Source organism: Entelurus aequoreus, linkage group LG10, assembly GCF_033978785.1.
Source record: "Entelurus aequoreus isolate RoL-2023_Sb linkage group LG10, RoL_Eaeq_v1.1, whole genome shotgun sequence".
NCBI lineage: Eukaryota > Metazoa > Chordata > Actinopteri > Syngnathiformes > Syngnathidae > Entelurus > Entelurus aequoreus.
The window spans coordinates 47,971,838-47,994,153 of record NC_084740.1 but is presented as its reverse complement, the minus strand read 5'-3'; the positions used below and the strand labels follow the sequence as shown (position 1 = coordinate 47,994,153).

Below are 22,316 nucleotides of genomic sequence, written 5' to 3'. Positions count from 1 at the left end.
CGTCGTGTCCTCCGGACCAAAGAGGAAAAGAACCATCCGGATTGTTATAGGCGCAAAGTTGAAAAGCCAGCATTTGTGATGGTATGGGGGTGTATTAGTGCCCAAGACCTGGGTAACTTACACATCTGTGAAGGCACCATTAATGCTGAAAGGTACATACAGGTTTTGGAGCAACATATGTTGCCATCCAAGCAACGTTACCATGGACGCCCCTGCTTATTTCAGCAAGACAATACCAAGCCACGTGTTACATCAACGTGGCTTCATAGTAAAAGAGTGCGGGTACTAGACTGGCCTGCCTGTAGTCCAGACCTGTCTCCCATTGAACATGTGTGGTGCATTATGAAGCCTAAAATACCCCAACGGAGACCCCCGGACTGTTGAACAACTTAAGCTGTACATCAAGCAAGAATGGGAAAGAATTCCACCTGAGAAGCTTCAAAAATGTGTCTCCTCAGTTCCCAAACGTTTACTGAGTGTTGTTAAAAGGAAAGGCCATGTAACACCGTGGTGAACATGCCCTTTCCCAACTACTTTGGCACGTGTTGCAGCCATGAAATTCTAAGTTAATTATTATTTGCAAAAAAAAATTAAGTTTATGAGTTCGAACATCAAATATCTTGTCTTTGTAGTGCATTCAACTGAATATGGGTTGAAAAGAATTTGCAAATCATTGTATTCCGTTTATATTTACATCTAACACAATTTCCCAACTCATATGGAAACGGGGTTTGCATATATATATATAATTTATGCATGTGTGTGTATAACAATGTGGTTTGTCTGTGAACGTCCTGTTAATCAACAATAATTACCGAGGTATTTACGATGGCTTTTTCCACCACCTAACATTCTTCAAATATGCGATTGCTCAGGGCTGACAGCTTCAGTTAATGATCAAACCCTCATAGAAACGTTTCCATAACAACCGTCATAAAAACAAATCACATATCGGGAGTGCACTCGCCAAGTACACAGGTCAGGCTTTTGTTTGGACAGACTTCCATCAAATTCTCCCCCTTTCAGGTGGGCCCCCGACCCCCCTACTGCCGGTATGCACACAATGCATGAGCACATGGAATAATCGTTCAATGTTGTACAAAGAGACTACAGAGTGATGTTGCATTGCTTTGCAGGGATGTCACTACACTGCAAAAAGTCAGTGTTCAAAAACAATAACAAAAAATACAAAAATTAGGGGTATTTTATTTGAACTAAGCAAAATTATCTGCCAATAGAACAAGAAAATTCGACTTGTCAAGACTTTCCAAAACAAGTAAAATTAGCTAACCTCAATGAACCCCAAAATACCTTAAAATAAGTATATTCTCACTAATAACAAGTGCACTTTTCTTGGTAGAAAAAAAAAAAAGAAATTTTTGCTCAATATGTTGACAAATATTCTTAAATGAAGTAAATGCTAGTGCCATTATCTTGACATAATGATATGCGCTCTGCATCATGATTTTTTTTTTCATGCTTGAAGTAAGAAACTATTACTTTAAAAAAGTAGTTTTATACTTGTGAGTGTTGCTCTTAAGGCCCAAGCTGTTTGTTTACATGCTTTTTTTTTTTAAATTTCTCTTTGCTATTTGGGCTTATTGGGCCTTAATTTGAATAACAACTAAAAATCATCTTTTTATATGATGTACTTAGTCCATAAGTACACAAACGTGTACTTCATGTTTAGTGACATGCTCATTCTTATTTTTACACTTTTTTCCCCCAAATTCCATTGTATGTTATACTCTTCTGACACCACCAGGTGGCAGTGTAAGTGTCGACATAAGCAGCCATAAGACCCCAATTCAGTAGTGTACACAATTTTGGAAATATGAGCTCAAAAGGTGCTGTCCACGCATGTGGCCACTAAGCCTTTAGAGCAAGGGTGTCCAAACTTTTTCCGCACACAGAAAAATTAAAGCATGTGGGGGCCATTTTGGTATTTTTCATTTTCAAACCATAACAAAATATATGGATTTTTTAAATGTATTTTACCTTTAGGGGTCCCGGGGACCATAAAGGGTCTCAGTCATTAAAATGTTAAAAATAAGTCAGATTTTTAAATTATTTAACGCGTACAGTAAATCTCTATATCAACTTCAAGTTGATATAAAGTAATACAAATAAAAAAACAAGTTTTATGGCTTTTCTGTCAAAAACAACTTAGTTTTTTTATAGTAAAACTGAAATATGCAGTATTTAGTAATTAGAGCCCTAGAAGATCAATAATGCAGGACACCATTGGTTTTAATTCTTTCATATTTTTGAGTAATCACAGTGAAAAGATAAATAAAAAAACACTAAATATATTTGGGATCCAAAAGGTGCCCCACTCAAAGTGATACATTTTTATTAGGTTTTCCTTTTACTTTCAACACTTAAGTTACAGGATCAACTTCAGATATATCTTCGATTTTATGCTGGAACTATTATTTTGTTGGTTTTATGCGCTTTTTTTCAAAGAAAACTTTGATGTTTTTATATGGCTACTACACAATATATGCAATATTTACCACATAAAACATTTTAAAGTGAAATATTTGAAGTAATTGGAGCCCTGAAAATAATTCATTATAACATGGATTTTTTGTCATTATTTTTTTTTTTTGAGCAATGGCAAAAAAAGAAAAATGAAGAAAGACAAAAGAAAAAAAAAAACAGCCTGCATGGCAGCTTTTGTGTCAACATTGCAACTTTTTCTCGTTAGATTTCCCCTCATTCCACTTTTTATAATGTTATTTTTTATTTTTACAATAGTATTTCCAGAATGTGTGGCGGGCCGATAAACAATTAGCTGCGGGCCGCAAATGGCCCCCGGGCCGCACTTTGGACACCTCTGCTTTAGAGTTAATGACACAGCTTTGCAACAGTTGATATTCTAGTTTCAAGCATGTTTTACTCAATATAGGTCATCAAATCTCAGCAACAAGCTGTAATATCTTACTGAGATCATTTAGAACCAAAACCCTTAAAACAAGTAAAACACGAACATAAAATCTGCTCAGTGAGAAGAATTATCTTATCAGACAGAAAATAAGCAAATATCACCCTTATGAGATATTTAATCGTACTTAGATTTCAGTTTTTGCAGTGTACAGATGTTTTTTTTTTTGAGACTGGAAGAAGCTCACAATGTTTCTATATGCACCAAATCGTGCAGGTAAGTACATTGCATCAAAAGGTGCCATTCCAACTTACCATGAAACCTGTAACCACCCCACCCTCTGTAAAGTGTGCATGGAGCTCCTCCCCTCACATATTGAGTTACCTGAGGAGGCACCTGTGACTCACCTGCTCCCACCTCCTTGTAGGAACCGACAACTTTGTGTGCGTGTTTGTGCAGCACAGCAGGAACGCTCGAAGGCTTAGGATTAAACGCTTTGATACAAACCGGTGCGCTTCTACCGTGTCTGCTGACCCGGCGGCAGGTTAAGGCTTCTGTCCCGCTCATGTTGGTCACCTTGAGCATCCTGTGCGGAAAACACCAGAGTGAGTTTGTTACTTTGTACCTTTTCTTGTCTTGAGACTTAGTTCTGCTATTGTTATTTTTAAAAATGATGTTCAACCGATTGAATCCCACACATTAACTATCCTAATATGATCCAATAGAAAAGACACAACAAACCGACAATGTTGATACAACGTTAGACATCAATGTTGTCTCAATTTAAAAAAAAATAATCAACTATTCTGTTTCGAGCATGTATCAACGTTGTATCAATGTCTTGTGCTAGCTGGGAAAAGATGAGAAATAAGTCAAAATAGCTTGGCAGTATTATCTTTGTAGGCTTTTGTGATGCATCTCTTGCACCGGAGCTCTGTGCAGGTGTACCTAATGAAGTGGCACAAGCCCATATGAATAATTGATTGTATTTAACCCCCCTGAAATTGCGCAGGAAGCCATGTGTTATCCTGTAGCAAGCCAAAGTTTTGGATTGCTTTAAATTTGGACAGTACACTGCATAAACAAGGAAAAAAAAATACAAAAATGAGGGGTATTTTACTTGAACTAAGCAAAATTATCCGCCAATAGAACAAGAACATTTGGCTTGTCAAGACTTTCCAAAACTAGTAAAATTAGCTAACCTCAATGAACCCCAAAATACCTTAAAATAAGTATATTCTCACTAATAAGTGCACTTTTCTTGATAGAAAATACAAATATGAGACCATTTTTCGCAATATGTTGAAAAATGTTCTTAAATTAAGTTAATGCTAGTGCCATTATCTTGACATAATGATACACGCTCGGCATTACATTTCTTGAAACCAGCAAACTTATACTAAAAACGAATTTATTGTTCTTAAATGGAAAGGCTATTAGGCAACCGCTTGTTACTCTCGGGGTCTCCTAGCAAATCATATTGTCTAAAAATGCATTTTTCCATCGATAACATGACATCGCGCCAAGTGCGTGCTCTTTCAGTCAATTAGTGTGCAAGGAATATATATATATATATATATATATATATATATATACACACATGCATACATACATACATACATACATACATACTACCGTTCAAAAGTTTGGGGTCACATTGAAATGTCCTTATTTTTGAAGGAAAAGCACTGTACTTTTCAATGAAGATAACTTTAAACTAGTCTTAACTTTAAAGAAATACACTCTATACATTGCTAATGTGGTAAATGACTATTTTAGCTGCAAATGTTTGGTTTTTGGTGCAATATCTACATAGGTGTATAGAGGCCCATTTCCAGCAACTATCACTCCAGTGTTCTAATGGTACAATGTGTTTGCTCATTGGCTCAGAAGGCTAATTGATGATTAGAAAACCCTTGTGCAATCATGTTCCCACATCTGAAAACAGTTTAGCTCGTTACAGAAGCTACAAAACTGACCTTCCTTTGAGCAGATTGAGTTTCTGGAGCATCACATTTGTGGGGTCATTTAAACGCTCAAAATGGCCAGAAAAAAAGAACTTTCATCTGAAACTCCACAGTCTATTCTTGTTCTTAGGAATTAAGGCTATTCCACAAAATTGTTTGGGTGACCCCAAACTTTTGAACGGTAGTATATATATATATATATATATATATATATATATATATATATATGTGTGCATATATGTGCATGAACTATTCTGTTCAAATTTGTTAGAAATGTTTAAATATTAACTGTCAGTTTATTGTACTGTGCCAACTGTACTACTATATGAGTACGTCTTTTCTATGGTTTAATTGAAAATAAAACAGCAAAGTCCATTTGGCTGTCATCTGTTTTAATTATGAGACAATTGTGTCAAAGTCATGATTTTTAGCAGTTTTATATGTGTGAGTGTTGATGACACAGCTTTGCAACAGTTGATATTCTAGTTTCAAGCATGTTTTACTCAATATAGGTCATCAAATCCCAGCAACAAGCTGTAATATCTTACAGAGATCATTTAGGACTAAAACACTTAAAACAAGTAAAACACTAACCTAAAATCTGCTTAGTGAGAAGAATTATCTTATCAGACAGAAAATAAGCAAATATCACCCTTATTTGAGATATTTAATCTTACTTAGATTTCAGTTTTTGCAGTGTAGCTATCATCCATTAATCAATGTCATACATAACCACCGTTTAAGTGGAGCAAGAAGGAAAACCCTGGGTCTAATTTGCTTTAACAACCTCATACTGAATCTGACCCCTAATAACCTCGCTACACATCATCAGCGAACGGATGAACATTGATCGCTAACGTGTTTAAAACCCAACACAAGGATGAAGAATGTAAAAAAAAAAAAAAAAAATACAAGCCTCGTCAATGACAGGATTAGTCATTTTTTGGATCTGCCACTATAATACACCAACAGCACCAGCTGGGATAAGGAAACATGCAAAGAAATAAAAGCAGATAACTCTTATCTCGCCTAAATGCTGGGTCAGGCACTTCGGGTGAAGTCCACATTGCACAAGCGTATATTTGTTTCCAGATGCGTTATATAAGCAGTCCATGTCACTACATCTTCTGCAAACTGTTTGGATACATCAATATTTCCCTTTATTGTGTTACCATGGTAACAGTCAAACTAGACACATGAGGTCATTGATAAATGGCATGACTACTTTAACTATGAATGCACTAAAGACGTTGATATTCACATTGTATTGCTGCTACAAAGCCTTATTTAAAGGCCTACTGAAATTATTTTTTTTTATTTAAACGGGGATAGCAGATCCATTCTATGTGTCATACTTGATCATTTCGCGATATTGCCATATTTTTGCTGAAAGGATTTAGTAGAGAACATCGACGATAAAGTTTGCAACTTTTGGTCGCTGATAAAAAAAGCCTTGCCTGTACCGGAAGTAGCGTGACGTCGCAGGTTGAAAGACTCCTCACATTTCCCCATTGTTTACACCAGCAGCGAGAGCGATTCGGACCGAAAAAGCGAAGATTACCCCATTAATTTGAGCCAGGATGAAAGATTCGTGGATGAGGTACGTGAGAGTGAAGGACTAGAGTGCAGTGCAGGACACATCTTTTTTCGCTCTGACCGTAACTTAGGTACAAGCTGGCTCATTGGATTCCACACTTTCTCCTTTTTCTATTGTGGATCACGGATTTGTATTTTAAACCACCTTGGATACCATATCCTCTTGAAAATGAAAGTCAAGAACGCGAAATGGACATTCACAGTGACTTATTTCCACGACAATACATCGGTGAAGCACTTTAGCTACGGAGCTAACGTGATAGCATCGGGCTTAACTGCAGATAGAAATAAACCCCTGACTGGAAGGATAGACAGAATATCAACAATACTATTAAACCATGGACCTGTAACTACACGGTTAATGCTTTCCAGCCTGGCGAAGCTTAACAATGCTGTTGCTAACGACGCCATTGAAGCTAACTTAGCAACAGGACCTCACAGAGCTATGCTAAAAACATTAGCTATCCACCTACGCCAGCCAGCTCTCATCTGCGTTCCAGCGATCGACGGAGCGACGAAGGACTTCACCCGATCATCAATGCGGTCGGCGGCTAGCGTCGGATAGCGCGTCTGCTATCCAAGTCAAAGTCCTCCTGGTTGTGTTGCTGCAGCCTGCCGCTAATACACCGATCCCACCTACAGCTTTCTTCTTTGCAGTCTTCATTGTTCATTAAACAAATTGCAAAAGATTCACCAACACAGATGTCCAGAAGACTGTGGAATTTTGCGATGAAAACCAAGCTTTTTGTATTAGATACAATGTGTCCGAATACTTCCGTTTCAACGATTGACGTCACGCGCATACGTCATCATACATAGACGTTTTCAACCGGGAGTTTCGCGGGAAATTTAAAATTGCACTTTATAAGTTAACCCGGCCGTATTGGCATGTGTTGCAATGTTAAGATTTCATCATTGATATATAAACTATCAGACTGCGTGGTCGGTAGTAGTGGCTTTCAGTAGGCCTTTAACGTAGTGGTGTCCAAAGTGCTTGTTTGTCTTGTTTCTCACAGGCTAGTCTAAAAGTTGAATTAAACATGGCCCACATGAGAACAAAGAGCATGAGGGCTGTATGGAAATGTCTCAAGAATAATATTTGCTTTACAACCTATAAGACAAAGCTGCGCCGCAACACTCGGTGGAAATGTAGGAGCGGGGTTTTAATGTATTGTCTTTGTTGTTTAGTTCAAGTGTCTGCTGTGTTTTGTCGAGAAGGCAGTACTGTGCATCAGCAAATTACATTGCTGTGCATTGCCACTAGGATTGGATTCATTTGTTGCCAAAAATTACAAGTTTACACAAGACAAGGCATGGGCACTTTAGACTAAAATGTGTGACATGAAAGGGAAAAGTAACAAAAATAAACCTTTTTTTTTTTTTTTTTACATATATGCCTGTATAATGGCACAAACATCCCTTTGTGTCAACAATTTTTTTTATTACCATTTTAACAAAGTCTGCGCAGATAAGCTCAAACCAATAACCAAATGTACACACATTTAACCCTCAAGGTGTATTGGGGACTTGTTTGGTACTTCAGATACATTTCTGCTCTATTAATGGCCATAACTTTGATTGTGCTATATATATAATATATATATATATATATATATATATATATATATATATATATATATATATATATATATATATATATATATATATATATATATATAAATAAATAAATAAAAGGGACAAGCGGTACATTTTTCACTACAAAAAGTCAGTGTTCAAAAACAAGGGAAAAAAAATACAAAAATGAGGGGTATTTTACTTTAATTAAGCAAAGTTATCTGCCAATAGAACAAGAAAATTTGGCTTGTCAAGACTTTCCAAAACAAGTAAAATTAGCTAACCTCAATGAACCCAAAAATACCTTAAAATAAGTATATTCTCACTAACAACAAGTGCACTTTTCTTGGTAGAAAAAAAAAAAAAAGAGAGCTTTATCAATATGTTGAAAAATATTCTTAAATTAAGAAAATGCTAGTGCCATTATCTTGACATAATGATATGCGCTTGGCATTACATTTCTTGAAACCAGCAAACGTATACTAAAAACTAATTTATTGTTCTTAATGGAAAGGCAACAAGGCAACCGCTTGTTACTCTCGGGGTCTCCTAGCCACTCAGGCATATCATATTGTTTAAAAATGCATTTTTCCATCAATAACATGACATCATCGCGCCAAGTGCGTGCTCTTTCAGTCAATTAGTATGCGAGGAATATATATATATATATATATATATATATATATATATATATATATATATATATATATATATATATATATATATACATATATATACATATATATATATATATATATATATATATATATATATATATATATATATATATATATATATATACATATATATATACATATACATATATATATATATACATATATATATACATATACATATATATATACATATATATATACATATATATATACATATATATATACATATATATATACATATATATATATATACATATATACATACACATACATATATACATACACACATATATATATATATATACATATATACACACATATATATATACATATATACACACATATATATATACATATATACACACATATATATATACATATATACACACATATATATACACATATATACACACATATATATACACATATATACACACATATATATACACATATATACACACATATATACACACATATATATACATATATACACACACATATATACATATATACACACACATATATACATATATACACACACATATATACATATATACACACACATATATATATATATATATATATATATATATATATATATATATATATATATATATATATATATATATATATATATATACATATATAAGTATATATATATATACATACATATATACATATATAAGTATATATACATATATATATATATATATATATATATATATACATATATATATATACATATATATATATATACATACATATATATATATATATACATATATATATATATATATATATATATATATATATATATATACATATATATATATATATATATATATACATACATATATATATATATATACATATATATATATATATATATATATATATATATATATATATATATATATATATATATATATATATACATATATATATATATATATATATATATATATATATATATATATATATATATATATATATATATATATATTCTGTTCAAAATAGTTAGAAATGTCACATGTTAAATGTTTAAATATTAACTGTCAGTTTACTGTACTGTGCCAACTGTACTAGTATATGAGTACATATTTTCTATTGTTTCATTGAAAATAAAACAGCAAAGTCCATTTGGCTGTCATCTGTTTTAATTATGAGACACAATTGTGTCAAAGTCATGATTTTTTTGTTCATGCTTGAAATAAGAAATGTTTACTTTAAAAAAGTAGTTTTATACTTGTGAGTGTTGATGACACAATTTTGCAACAGTTGATATTCTAGTTTCAAGCATGTTTTACTCAATATAGGTCATCAAATCTCAGCAACAAGCTGTAATATCTTACTGAGATCATTTAGGACCAAAACACTTAAAACAAGTAAAACACTCTAACATAAAATCTGCTTAGTGAGAAGAATTATCTTATCAGATAGAAAATAAGCAAATATCACCCTTATCTGAGATATTTAATCTTAGATTTCAGTTCTTGCAGTGTTTGGTCCTGGATAAGTACAAACTATTGCTTAGAAGTATTATTAAGGTAGGTTAGTGACAAACTAGTTAAATCTGATATTATTTGAGCAAATCAGTCAACTACCACAAAAACTCAACAAGAGAAGGCTTGCCTCCGTGTCAAGACTTTAAGAGCACTGCAGTCGTCTAACATCATTCCTGTTACATGAATAGCAGAACACTCTGCAGCTTTGGAAAAAGGCCAAATCTAGACACTTTAACACTTAGTGCATATACTGTACAGTCAATAATTGCCTCTAAAGAAGTGGCTAGTATTGTTAAACAAAAATCACCTTGGGCTCGTTGAGGGAAATGGTGCAGAAGACTTCTTGACAACACTTGACACCCAACTCCTCCTCCACCTCCACCTGGCCTCTGAAAGCTTGCACTCTGCCTGAGGCGGGAACAAAAGAGCTCAGAGGCGATAGAGAGATAAGAACGAAAAGAGGAAGTATTCCTTTGAGAGGAAATTTGCTTTGATAAAATATTGGTGAGTTTCTGTTAGCAAGGATATTTTGGATTAGAACGCTTTCACAACTTTCGGTTTTGGCGGTGAAAGTTTGCATGCATCATGTGATCTGTCATCCAAATGCAGAGGTGGGTAGTAACGTGCTACATTTACTCCGTTACATCTACTTGAGTAACTTTTGGGATGAATTGTACTCCTAAGAGTAGTTTTAATGCAACATACTTTTACTTGAGTATATTTATAGAGAAGAAACGCTACTTTTACTCCGCTATATTTATGTACATTCAGCTCGCTACTCGCTACTGATTTTTATCCATCTGTTAATGCACGCTTTTGTTTGTTTTGGTTTGTCAGACAGACCTTCAAAGTAGGATCTATCGCATGCCTGCGTTTCACCAATCAAATACAGTCACTGGTGACGTTTGACTCAGTTTCACCAATCAAATGCAGTCACTGGTGACGTTCGACTCCGTTTCACCAATCAAATGCAGTCACTGGTGACGTTCGACTCAGTTTCACCAATCAAATGCAGTCACTGGTGACGTTTGACTCCGTTTCACCAATCAAATGCAGTCACTGGTGACGTTTGACTCCGTTTCACCAATCAAATGCAGTCACTGGTGACGTTTGACTCCGTTTCACCACTCAAATGCAGTCACTGGTGACGTTTGACTCCGTTTCACCAATCAAATGCAGTCACTGGTGACGTTTGACTCCGTTTCACCAATCAAATGCAGTCATTGGTGACGTTCGACTCCGTTTCACCAATCAAATGCAGTCACTGGTGACGTTCGACTCCGTTTCACCAATCAAATGCAGTCACTGGTGACGTTCGACTCCGTTTCACCAATCAAATGCAGTCACTGGTGACGTTTGACTCCGTTTCACCAATCAAATGCAGTAACTGGTGACGTTTGACTCAGTTTCACCAATCAAATGCAGTCACTGGTGACGTTTGACTCAGTTTCACCAATCAAATGCAGTCACTGGTGACGTTTGACTCCGTTTCACCAATCAAATGCAGTCATTGGTGACGTTTGACTCCGTTTCACCAATCAAATGCAGTCATTGGTGACGTTTGACTCCGTTTCACCAATCAAATGCAGTCACTGGTGACGTTTGACTCCGTTTCACCAATCAAACAGAGCCAGGCGGTCACATGATTAACTGCACAAAGTTTCAGCGGCAAACAACAACAAGCTTACATGAACTCAACGTCAAATTTGAGGAAGCACATCGCGGCAAGTAACGTTAGTAGATATTTTGGCTGTCACCGTAGGCTGATGTTAGCTTCCCTGCTATGAATCACTGTCAAATGTACATCGTGTGGGGACATTTATTAACGCACTGCAGCCTCATAGACAGAGACACACGCACAGTCGCACACACACACACACACACACACACACACACACACACACACACACACACACACACACACACACACACACACACACACACACACACACACACACACACAGAAACACCAATCAGTGTGTTCCCAGGTGCAGCCCGCAACTATCAGTTTATGGTTTGCGTAAAGGCTAACTTGTTATTTTCCTTTGTAATCTCTGCCTACTGAGCCTATGGTGCTGTTAAGTTATTATGGCTCAATTTGCCTTAATTTTTTTTATGTTAATGTATTATTTAATATGTATTATTGTTTCAGTTGCTTAAGAGATATTCCTGGCTCTGAATTTGCTCATTGCTATTTTTCATGTTTTTGTGCATTTGTTGCCGTCATTAAACGAACAGTTTACAGTTTACAGTTACTCAGTACTTGAGTAGTTTTTTCACAACATACTTTTTTACTTTTACTCAAGTAAATATTTGGGTGACTACTCCTTACTTTTACTTGAGTAATAAATCTCTAAAGTAACAGTACTCTTGCTAGAGTACAATTTCTGGCTACTCTACCCACCTCTGTCCAAATGTAGGTGACGTGATTTGTGACAGCAATAGAATGCATTGAAACACAGCAGCCAGACTGTTTAACAGGGAATGTTTGCATGGCACACGACCAAATGTTTAAATTACACTCAGCATTATCAGGTTATAGAGGTTAAGTTACACTGTTGATAAATCCTAGAAGCTATTTGTGAATTCAGTTAGTGAACTATCTGTCCATTCATCCATTTTCTACCGCTTGTCCCTTTGGTCTGGATGCATGTGGCTCTTTAGCGCCGCCCTAGTGGCTCTCTGGAGCATTTTTCAAAAAGGATTAAAAATGGAAAAAGATGGGGTTAAAGTATATTTTTTGGTTTTAGTATGGTTTTTGTTTGAGGACAAACATGACACAAACATTCCTAATTGTTAGAAAGCCCACAGTTTAATATGTCCTACTAAATTTGGTGGTTCTTGAACGCACCATAGTGTGGACTGTGACGCAACTGTTTGTTTACATGTAAAATCTTCCATTCCTACATATTTTTGCTTAAAAAAATTTCTGTAGGAGAACAAACATGACACAAACCTTTCTAATTGTTAGAAACCCCACTGTTTATATTATACCTGCTTCATTGATGAGTATTTGGCAAGCACCGTTTTGTCCTACTTATTTCAGCTATCCTTGAACTCATCGTAGTTTATTTACATGTACAACTTTCTCCGACACTGCCACAGAAAGATGTGTTTTATGCCACTCCTTGTCTCATTTTGTCCACCAAACGTTTTAAGCTGTGCATGAATGCACAAAGGTGCGCTTTGTTGATGTTATTGACTTGTTGGGAGTGCTAATCAGGCATATTTGGTCAGTGCATGACTGCAAGCTAATCAAAGCTAACATGCTATTTAGGCTAGCTGTATGTACATATTGCATCATTATGCCTCATTTGTAGGTATATTTGAGCTCATTTAATATATTTTGATTGTCCTCTGTGTATTTAATTTATATTTGCAAAAGACATGCACCTGGGGATAGGTTGATTGGCAGCACTAAACTGGCCCTAGTGTGTGAAAGTTGTCTGTCTATCTGTGTTGGCCCTGCAATGAGGTGGCGACTTGTCCAGGGTGTACCCCGCCTACCGCCCGAATGCAGCGGAGATAGGCTCCCGCGACTCCGAAAGGGACAAGCGGTAGAAAATGGATGGATGGATGTCTGACACATTATCCGTATGTAATATTGGCTGCATTTCTGATAGTTGTTTGTGTGCCATGTTGTTCCAGACCACAGCAACCGTAACCCAACTTGCAAAGATCGTAATAAATCTGACACACACATCTGAACCTTCGGCCAATGAAAGCCAGTCATTTCCAGGAGTTCTCACCTTCTGAGTAGCCTCTGATTTACTAATGGTTTCTAATGTTGTAAAAATGTGTAGAATAAATATAAAATTTCAAAATTTTTTGTCAACAAAGATTTGCTTCTGCCTGCGACAGTCATTTTGATAGTAGGCTATTATAGCTAATAGACACGTCATGTGTTTCCTTCATTATAAGACTTTTAATTTTTTGCGGCTCCAGACAGATTTGTTTGTTGTATTTTTAGTCCAATATGACAACGTTTTGGGTTGCCGACCCTTGTTTAGTCTATTGAATTCTGTTAAAGTAAATATAACGTTGTTTTTTATCAACGCACCTTGTTTGTTTATTTATTACAAGCACTAAAGTGTGTGGGTGGAGTGTTTTTATGGCCACTGTTAGTAGGATTATTCAAAAACTACATAACCAATGTTAAGTTCCACTCTTCTACTCCAAAAAGGACCCACGGACAACTCATGATTTCCAATTGATCAACTTTTTATTTTATTGTAGTAGTTTATTATTCTTCAGTCAATGGTCAACAAAATAAACAAACCGTTGTACATTCATAGATTGAAAATGAAAATGTTGCAGACCGAAAGGGTTTAGGCTGAAGTTGAACACTTTTTGCGCCTAACCCTATAAACAATGTCAAGTACAAGATGAACTTCCGAAAATTATTAAATGTCCTTTGTACAACATATTAGAAATACACATTATAAACACAGTTCAATTATATACACATTAAAAGGCATGTGAAATATCCTTGTGCACATATTAAACCATTGTACAAAGTATATACTATATACAAACAATTATACTTCCATTATTATTTATATCCCACATTTAGTATTTTAATTAACATTGATCATAGTATCATACTTGCCAACCTTGAGAGCTCCAATATCGGTAGGTGGGCGTGGTTATTTACAGCTAGAATTCACCAACTCGAGTATTTCATATTATATATATATATATATATATATATATATATATATATATATATATATATATAATATGAAATACTTGACTTTCAGTGAATTCTATATATATATATATATATATATATATACACACACACACACACACACGCACATATATATGAAATACTTGACTTTCAGTGAATTCTATTCTATATATATATATATATATATATATATATATATATATATATATATATATATATATATATATATATGAAATACTTGACTTTCAGTGAATTCTATTCTATATATATATATATATATATATATATATATATATGAAATACTTGACTTTCAGTGAATTCTATATATACATATATATGAAATACTTGACTTTCAGTGAATTCTATTCTATATATACATACACACACACACACACACACATATATATATATATATGAAATACTTGACTTTCAGTGAATTCTAGCTATATATATTATATATATATATATTTTATTTACATAAAATAAATACTTGAATTTCAGTGTTCCGGTGGCTATCCTTTAGATGGCAGTATTGTCCTGTTTAACTTCTCCGTTCATGATGAGTATATCATTTCGGCCACCGTGTTCAATGGAGAAGTCTGTTCTACATATTTACAGGCAACATACACCTTCCCCTTCGAACTGTCCTGGATGAACTGAAATCCTTGTTTCCATTCGTTTTGGAACTTTCAAGCGTATTTCTTCATCTTGCTCGTCGACGGCGTCGCCATGTCTGTAACTTCCTCCTTCTTCTGCTTCGTGTCCTTGTTGTGTGCGCAGTTGTGCACTCTACTCTCTAAAAGCCCTAGATGCTATGACGTCATTGGGCAGGCAAGCTGTTTATAGTGTGGGAAAGCGGATGTGAGAACAGGCTGTCCCCACTCAGTCTCAGGTCCGCATTGAGCTGGAGGGTGCGTGGCCTCCAGCTCCGGCTGAATACCGGGAGTTTGTCGGGAGAAAATCTCTGCCGGGAGGTTGTCGGGAGAGGCGCTGAATACCGGGATTCTTCCGCTAAAAATGGGAGGGTTGGCAAGTATGCATAGTATTAACTACTGTGTTGATTTAAGAGTTATATATTTTTTCAAGACATTGGTCTTAAAGTGTTTTTTAGATGTGTGAATGGAACTGGAACATTTTAAGGAATCATCCAAGCTGTTCCACAGTTGAACCCCCCTGACAGAAACACATCTACTTTTTAAGCTCGTTCTTATGTTCGCTTTCTGGAAGACAGCTGAAACTCTGAGGTCATAGGGACTCTCCCTAGGTTTGAACCTCTCCTGTAGACACAGAGGCAGCATGTGGTTATGAGCTTTGTACGTCACAAGAGCAGTGTTGAGGTCAACAAGATCGTGCAGTTTTAATGTTTTTAATTTAATAAACAGAGCATTTGTATGGTCATGATAATCTGCATAATTTACAATTCGAATCACTTTCTTTTGAAGTAAGAACATTGAACTGAAGTTTGTTTTGTAATCGTTACCCCAGATTTCAACACAATAATTAATTTTCCAACTTGAAGCATTGTTGGTTTCATTTCAGTTGATCTTTAATTAATCATCAGCAGGTTGTAAGCCTTTAAACCACAGAAACGTTAATCTAATTACACAGGTATTTTCAAACAATGTTTTACAAATGCTTTTAAACTTTCTACATAATGGTTTAACTTTTAGCAAGAGTTAAACATGAATTTATCCTTTAAACCTCTGAATAATGTTCTAAACTTTCTACATAATGGTTTAACTTTTAGCAAGAGTTAAACATGAATTTATCCTTTAAACCTCTGAATAATGTTCTAAACTTTCTACATAATGGTTTAACTTTTAGCAAGAGTTAAACATGAATTTATCCTTTAAACGTCTGAATAATGTTCTAAACTTTCTACGTAATGGTTTAACTTTTAGGAAGAGTTAAACATGAATTTATCCTTTAAACCTCTGAATAATGTTCTAAACTTTCTACATAATGGTTTAACTTTTAGCAAGGGTAAAACATGAATTTATCCTTTAAACCTCTGAATAATGTTCTAAACTTTCTACATAACGGTTTAAGTTTTAGCAAGAGTTAAACATGAATGTATCCTTTAAACCTCTGAATAATGTTCCAAACTTTCTACATAATGGTTTAACTTTCAGCAAGAGTAAAACATGAATTTATCTTTTAAACCTCTGAATAATGTTCTAAACTTTCTACATAATGGTTTAACTTTTAGCAAGACTAAAACATGAATTTATCCTTTAAACCTCTGAATAATGTTCTAAACTTTCTACATAATGGTTGAACTTTTAGCAAGAGTTAAACATGAATTTATCCTTTAAACCTCTGAATAATGTTCTAGACTTTCTACATAATGGTTTAACTTTTAGCAAGAGTTAAACATAAATTTATCCTTAAACTTCTGAATAATGTTCTAAACTTTCTACATAATGGTTTAACTTTTAGCAAGAGTTAAACATGAATTCATCCTTTAAACCTCTGAATAATGTTATAAACTTTCTACATATTGTTTTAACTTTAAACATTACACCACAAGCTTTGACTTTAAACCTTTTAGCTTAAACCAAAAATTTAACTTAAGCTTAAACCATTTAACATTTTAACTTCAGCTTTAAACTTTTACATGTGCTTTAAACTGGTCAAACACAGTATGCAGTCAATGCTCAAAGTGTAATGCTAGTGATGGGTTGATGAGGCGTCACGAAGCGTTTCGACACATTGCAAAACTGTATTGATACTGTGTCACTAAATACTGACATCTGCTGGACATTAAAAATCCCTACAGGCAACCTATGGACCGACTCAACTGACACTGATTTTATGACCTAGTACAGGGGTCGGCAACCTTCAGCATACAAATAGCCATCGGAGCCCATTTCCCCCCAAATAAAACCCACCTAGAGCCACGAACTCTGTTAGATTCCTAAAATGACGATAACACCACTTATAGTTTCCTTACACTTGTGCTATAGGACTTATGAAAATAAACACTTATTTGATGCATTTCTGGGTATAACGAAGCAAATCATCAAATTATTTTGAACATTAGAAAAAAACAGACTGTTCCTTCCCTTATTAATGAATAAACAAAAATCAACTCATTCCAATGTTCACTGCGGCGTATTCATTTGACTAAAAAATTAAAACAACTACCTAGTCATCAATAAAAACAGCAAATTAATAAAAATGTAAATAAATAAAAATGTTTCTCTTTTTTGATCCGTCCATTGCTAGGGGTTGACCGCTAAAAACAATTGCATGGCAGCAAGAGATGTCGCATAAGGGCTGTGACATACATTTCCATCGACAATATATTAAAATATGTTTTATTTTCATATGACAAGATCCCAGAACTCTCCAAATTAACAACTGTTAAATTAAAATACCGTATTTTTCGGACTATAAGTTGCAGGTTTTTTTTCATAGTTTGGCCGGGCTCCAGTGCGACTTATATATGTTTTTTTCCTTCTTTATTATGCATTTTCGGCAGGTGCGACTTATACTCCGAAAAATACGGTAAACTAAATAAAATGAAATACACTACCGTTCAAAAGTTTGGGGTCACATTGAAATGTCCTTATTTTTGAAGAAAAAGCACTGTACTTTTCAATGAAGATAACTTTAAACTAGTCTTAACTTTAAAGAAATACACTCTATACATTGCTAATGTGGTAAATGACTATTCTAGCTGCAAATGTCTGGTTTTTGGTGCAATATCTACATAGGTGTATAGAGGCCCATTTCCAGCAACTATCACTCCAGTGTTCTAATGGTACAATGTGTTTGCTCATTGGCTCAGAAGGCTAATTGATGATTAGAAAACCCTTGTGCAATCATGTTCACACATCTGAAAACAGTTTAGCTCGTTACAGAAGCTCCAAAACTGACATTCCTTTGAGCAGATTGAGTTTCTGGAGCATCACATTTGTGGGGTCAATTAAACGCTCAAAATGGCCAGAAAAAGAATTTTCATCTGAAACTCGACAGTCTATTCTTGTTCTTAGAAATGAAGGCTATTCCACAAAATTGTTTAAGTGACCCCAAACTTTTGAACGGTAGTGTATAATAAATCAAATAACCATTATTTGTTGACTTTCGGTTTCAAAGCCAAAGGGAGCCACGGCAGAGGCATGAAAGAGCCGGTTGCAGACCCCTGACCTAGTATATACAATAATATAAACCAAGTCGTTGTATTTCATTTAGTATTATTTCATATCTTCATTTAAATAAAAATATATTTTAATCTTTTTTAGATAAAGTCAATAAAAAATGTGAACATGTATCATAACATGGAAATCTAAGAGAACGTGTTGTGAATGAGGATGCTTGTGGACTGGGATTTTTTTTAAATTTATTTTTTACACATTTTTATTTTAAAAAAAAACATTTTTCCAACGTATTAAATTTTAGACAATTTCTTTCATTGATTGATTGAGACTTTTATTAGTAGATTGCACAGTGAAGTACATATTCCGTACAATTGACCACTAAATGGTAACACCCCAATACGTTTTTCAACTTGTTTAAACTTAAATTGATTCATGATACAGATATACACTACCGTTCAAAAGTTTGGGGTCACCCAAACAATTTTGTGGAATAGCCTTCATTTCTAAGAACAAGAATAGACTGTTGAGTTTCAGATGAAAGTTCTCTTTTTCTGGCCATTTTGAGCGTTTAATTGACCCCACAAATGTGATGCTTCAGAAACTCAATCTGCTCAAAGGAAGGTCAGTTTTGTAGCTTCTGTAACGAGCTAAACTGTTTTCAGATGTGTGAACATGATTGCACAAGGGTTTTCTAATCATCAATTAGCCTTCTGAGCCAATGAGCAAACACATTGTACCATTAGAACACTGTAGTGATAGTTGCTGGAAATGGGCCTCTATACACCTATGTAGATATTGCACCAAAAACCAGACATTTGCAGCTAGAATAGTCATTTACCACATTAGCAATGTATAGAGTGTATTTCTTTAAAGTTAAGACTAGTTTAAAGTTATGTTCATTGAAAAGTACAGTGATTTTCCTTCAAAAATAAGGACATTTCAATGTGACCCCAAACTTTTGAACGGTAGTGTAAACTATCAGCATAATACAGTCATCACACAAGTTAATCATCAGAGTATATACATTGAATTATTTACAATCCGGGGTGTGGGATGTAGAGGAGGGGGGAGGGGGGTTAGGTTTGGTTGTTATCAACACTTCAGTCGTCTGTTCTTAGTTATTATTTCTCCGGCTGTAGAAAAGACCCGCTCACAGGGCACAGAGGAGGCGGTAGCGCGACACAGTTCGTGTATCGGTCACGTGACCAAAACAGCTCATGATCGGTCACGTGACTTTCGAAAAGCGGTACGCGCACCGGCACAGGGTATTGCTCTATGAGGTCGACGCATGCGCCGATGCATCGGTGTTGCCGGACCCATCACTACGTGATCCAGTAATTCAACTTGAACCAAGCAGTTTAAACCAGCAAATTAGGATAGTTCAGTAGGCAAATTAACAAGCTTGCAGGTACAAGTTAAGCATATCAACCAAAGCATTTCGATCGTCATCAAATGAAGCATATTCACCGACCATTGGTGTGTTTGGAGTAGTGATGGGTCCGGCAACACAGATGCATCGGCGCATGCGTCGAGCTCATAGAGCGATACCCTGTGTCGGTGCGCGTATCGCTTTTAGAAAGTCACGTGACCGAACACGAGCTGTTTTGGTCACGTGACCGCTCATGAGCTGTTCTGGTCACGTGACCGCTCATGAACTGTATCGCACTGACGCCTGCGCGTCAAACTGTTTATTAGGAAGCGGCGCAATGCGTGTTGTTGACGAACACCGTTAGGGCCGCTTGTTGTCACTGTCACTCAAAGTTGCATTTCAAAATTACACAGAATAAATGTGTTTATTTTGTTTAGAATTCAGATGGGTTTGATTTGGTGCGCGGCATATATTGGCTGTGCGGCGCACGGTGTGCGCGGAGGACGCTTGAGCACTGCGCAATTGCGCAGGCGCGCACCTTAGAGGGAATGTTGCTCACAGGGCACAGAGGAGGCGTCAGTGCGATACAGTTCGCGTATCGGTCATGTGACCAAAGCAGCTCATGATCGGTCACGTGACTTTCTAAAAGCGGTACGCGCACCGACACAGGGTTTCGCTCTATGAGCTCGACGCATGCGCCGATGCATCTGTGTTGCAGGATCCATCACTACTGTTACTAGAGAAGGTACAGGTATGACGGCGTGGCGAAGTTGGTAGCGTGGCCGTGCCAGCAATCGGTTACTGGGGTTCAATCCCCACCTTCTACCATCCTAGTCATGATACATGTTCACATTATTTGACTGTATCTAAAAAAGATAAAAATATCTTTTTATTTAAATGAAGATATTAAATAATCCTAAATGAAATACAATGACTTGGTTTATATTATTGTATATACTAGGTCATAAAATCAATGTCAGTTGAGTCGGTCCATAGGTTGCCTGTAGGGATTTTTAATGTCCAGCAGATGTCAGTATTTAGTGACACAGTATCGACACAGTATCAATACAGTTTTGCAATGTGTCGAAACGCTTCATGAGGCCTCATCAACCCATCACTAGTTTGGAGAAACTTGTAGAGTAGATCTTGCGGTTGTGGCTGCTTGCTGTTCTTCCTTGCATGTATTTTGTTTGGTGAATGAGTCTGACTGAACCTCCTTCCTTTTCAGGTGCCTTCAATCAGTAATTTGGCGGCCATTTTACCTTGGCATTCTGGGGAATTGTAGTTTTCAATGATTTTGACCATGTAGGGCTGCACACTGAAATATCAAAGCAAGCGGGGGCCAATTCGATATTTTTTATTTTAAAAACCAATACAATATATGTATAAAAAAGATACATTTAGGCCTCCACTCAGACTTGATCCTGGGGACCCCAAAGGGTTTAGGTAAAAAAAATATTTAAAATGTGTCATTATTTATTATTATTATTATTATCCAAGGTTTAAATCTCCAGATCAACATTAGGTCTATCTGTCAATATAAAGTTGTTTTTTAAAAGATTTACGCTGTATGCTCTTTTTGTCAAAGAAAACCCTGTTTTTTTATGGAAAAAACACAAAATATGCAATATTTTCCCCCAATAACATTTTAAAGTGGAATATTTGATATTATATAATAATTGGCGCTCATAGCATAACGCATAACAAAATTGATTCATTATTATTTTTTGGGCAATGACACTTAAAAAAAACAAAAAAAACAACAAAAAAAGTCCCACTAATATTATTGGGGATCGAAAAGGGTCCTGCTCAGTAAAGTATTAAAAAATAAATCATACATTTTTTTTAAACTTTTAACACAATAGTGTCAAGATCAACTTCAGAATCATCTGGCAATTATAACTTTTATTGTTGTTTATGTTTTCTGTTTTAGGCCCTTATTTAAAA

At 35.3% G+C, this 22,316-nt stretch overlaps 1 protein-coding gene across 1 annotated transcript in view; it reads left to right on the top strand.

The window, feature by feature from the left end:
- Positions 1 to 3,279: 3,279 nt before the first annotated feature.
- eps8l2 (EPS8 signaling adaptor L2) overlaps positions 3,280 to 22,316 on the top strand; it is a 111,473-nt gene continuing 92,436 nt past the window's right edge. The window contains exon 1 of the mRNA XM_062061016.1: positions 3,280 to 3,492. The gene's annotated coding sequence lies outside the window, so the exon portion shown is untranslated. The remainder of the gene's footprint in view (positions 3,493 to 22,316) is intronic.